The sequence below is a fragment of the Triticum dicoccoides genome, chromosome 4B, assembly GCF_002162155.2.
Source record: "Triticum dicoccoides isolate Atlit2015 ecotype Zavitan chromosome 4B, WEW_v2.0, whole genome shotgun sequence".
Classification (NCBI taxonomy): Eukaryota; Viridiplantae; Streptophyta; class Magnoliopsida; order Poales; family Poaceae; genus Triticum; species Triticum dicoccoides.
Window position 1 is genome coordinate 268,056,726 of NC_041387.1, and position 3,727 is coordinate 268,060,452.

The following is a 3,727-nucleotide window of genomic DNA, read 5'->3' on the forward strand; positions in this document are numbered from 1 at the left end:
CAACGAGCTAGTCAACTAGAGGCTCACTAGGGACATATTGTGGTCTATGTATTCACACGTGTATTACGATTTCCGGATAATACAGTTATAGCATGAATAAAAGACAATTATCATGAACAAGGAAATATAATAATAATACTTTTATTATTGCCTCTAGGGCATATTTCCAACACTCCTTACCCGTATTAAGGGTTTTCATATACTAAAGGTCTCAAAGGTAATCCCCATATGTATGTCACCAAGGGGAAGGTCGGTCATGAAGCTCATGCCTGGCTCAACTTCGCTTTCGGGGAGTTCTCTCTGAAGGAGGTGATTGGGGTCATCCAGGTCTCGGTACTCGAACATGAGGGGCGCCTTGGATCCGAGGGGAGGAATGCTTCTCTCCATCCACGTCTTCACAAGCTGGGTGATGGCTAAACCCCTCTTATGCATCTCTAAGACCGCTTGGATTAGAGGACCGGTCTTGGGTTCGAACTCCATCTTTGTCACACCCTGATTTTCGTGCCACAGAACCTAAGCTAATAAATCATGATAAAACCTGGTTTAACATTTTTTTGAGTGTTATGGCCTTTGCTTTGATTTGGATTTTTTGTGCTATTTTCAAGTGCTCTAAGAGTCATATAGTAACTTCCACCCCATACTTGTTCCTCTTGCTAGAAAACCTTACCCAATGATCATGCCATGTGTATAGGACATAAAAATATTTTCTTTCAAAAATAATTTGGCCAAAAACTATTTTCTAAATTAGGTTTTCAAAAAAACCTCCAAACTGAGACTTGAACTACAAGTACTTAATTTAGGGTGTGAAAATCTTCCAAAAGGTATATTTGACTCCTATGAGATATAGGACTCCCATAAAACACAAAAATATTATTTTAATAGTTATTTTGTTATTTTACTTAAAGGCTTTGTCTTCAGGCCAGAAATGGTCTTTAATAGGTTTAAATTATTTTAATGTTTCAAAAATATTTTAAAAAATTTAGGGAAGCTCATTTGACATATATTGTCCATATATAAGAGTTTCAACACATGGTCATGTTCAAAGTATTGGTCAAATCCCTCAAATACCTTTTCTGGATATTTTAAGCTTTTGAAATATTTACAAAGGAAATATTCTCCAATAAGTCCAAGAAAATTATATCATGTCAAAAAGGTCATATTTGACAATCTTACCAAGCCTCATGTCTTGGAGAACAAGATAACCGCACCAAAACCCTTGAAAACCATTTTTGTTCATTTGCTAGTTTGAGCAACTTTACATTGCCAGACATGTCCAAATGTACACTAGCTCAGATTGATACCGATCTCATTCTTGTTAATTTTCAGACCAATTGGATTACTCTAGATAGCCAACCACCGTCAAACACCTTCTGCTAAAATCTTGTGATCAATAATTGGGGCACAAAATGGATTCTCGATGGGGTCAAATTTTTACCAGAGCTCACCCTAGTCACCTTATACCTTTGGTAAAAATTGCAAGGCCATGCCTCAACTATTGGTGGGTGAAAACGCCATTTTACTCTTTTGGACATCACTGTTTTCCCTCTCTCTCAACCCCTCTCTCACTCCAGTGCCCGTCTAGAGCATTCAATGCTTGTTCCCCCTAGTTTACACCCCTCTAGACCCCCTAGACACTAATGGACACGTCCAGGGCACTTAAACTATACGATGGCGCGCAGGGCTCGTGCTCTGAAGCATGATACAGTGCACCATCGGACTGTAGCCGCTCACTTCCCAACGCTCCGACCACCTCGGGCCTCCCCGGGATGTCTCCCAAGGCTGCCTCAACATCCGGGAGACACCTCGCTATCGGGCCCCTCCTCCCTTGCCCTCCTTCTCCCTCTACAGAGCTTACCGAGCGTGTCTGTGGATGTTGCTCATGGTACACCATCGCCTTCCTACAAATACCCCTCCCCAAGCCTCCCTCTAAGTTTTGCTCTCTCTCCCACTTTGCGGCTAACTCCCCAGACAACCCCGCTCTCTCTCCCATACCTTCCATGCGACTCCATGATCGAGATGCTGCCGTCGGCATCCTCCTAAATTCACGCTCCCCACTCCTCCTTCCCTCCTGACCCCACCAGAGCATCACCAACCTTCCCACGGTTCTCTCCCGAGCTCAAATCCCTCCTCCTAGTGGCCGCAACACCATGCCCATCATTGCCATCGCCATCTTCTGCCGTGGCCGACGCCGCGCTCAGTCTGGGCCTTCCCAAAGACCCAGAACCACATGGGGGGTCACGGCTCTCTCTCCCGAGCTCGCCAGTTTGCAGAACACTGCTGGAGGTCACCGAAGTCGCCGGCATGGACGTAGCCAAGCTCCTGTTTCGACGTCCTTCGCATGCGCAAGGGGGGTGCAGCTGTGATGCGAAGCATCCTATGGACATCACCATGTCAAGAGCCACTTCTCCAAGTGACACGTGTGACATCTAATTCATGCTTACAAAGGTGAATCATCTCCTTTACATGTGTCCACTTGTACCCTTCAAGGATGGTATACTACTTGACCCCTCTCTCATGTGCATACATAGGTGTGAGCGGAGCTACACATTCTTCGAGGAGGGGGCCAAGCGGAAGAGTACAACCACACCATCCACAAGTAGGACACACGGAAGAAGGAAGCTCGCCTAGTCCAAGGAGAAGGACTGAAAGACCGCAAGGTAGACGGAGGCGAGCAGGAGGAAGAAGAAGCACGGTCTAGAAGACCCCCATGCGCACGGCCCCCAAAAGAGCCCTTGCACACGGGACCCATGTGCCCATGGGGCTGACTTAGCCCGTGCGCACGGGCTTGACTGCGAGTAGGTCGGGGAATGCCCGCTTTTCCCCTCCACTCATCCCTCACCTCCATCTTGGCACCTTGATGTTGGCTCTTCGCCACCTGGAGTTGTAGGTAATCCCAAGGGTTGGGCTGTTCGCCCATTAATGCGGATTCTTGTGGTTCCGGGGAATCTAGTTACAGGATAACCAGGAATGGGGAGCTCTCCTCTTTTTCTGCCTGACTTTTTGATCTTAAGAATGCTGGTTTTATGAGCTTCCATAAAAGCTAGACTAAGCAATAAAGTACCTCGTATTTTACTTTCTGCTTCTCGCTGTCTCACAATACCTTCTACCTATATAACTCGTGCCTAGGTCATTATTTAGGGTTAGCAAAGGATTATCTTATTTGAGATAGAGCTTTGCTCATCCACTTACCGCCACTCCCATGGAGTCCAAGACCTCCATGTGGGAAGACCCCTAGTGGATTCAAGACCCCATCTAGGGAAGATCCATCATGGACTCAAGACCTCTTTCCTCATAGGATTGGGATGAACTAGTTACCTCTTGTATTTTCTTGTGTTGGATTTGAATCATGTATCTCTCTTTGTGTTCATGGATCTAGCACATGTGTGATTGGATCTAGTTGATTAGAGTGTTTCCCCTCTATTGTGTTCTTCGTGTTCTTCGGGATTTCCCCTCCAATTTGTGAAAGATCTCCATCTATGGTTCCACCCTACAACAACCTGCCTCTCTTCGTCCCCTCCTACGGGCGTGGTCGAGCCCCGCGGCTCCGTTCCCACCGCCGGCCAGCGCGGACGGGCGGAGCAACACTGGAGGCGAGTGAGGCCAGACCCACTGCCTTGCATCGCGATGTAGAAGATGACCGAGGCAAGGGGGCAACTTGCAGAGAGGCACCACTCGTTAGTGTCCTGGCCACCAGGCCACGCTGGCAAGTGGAGACGGGTTAGCTGTT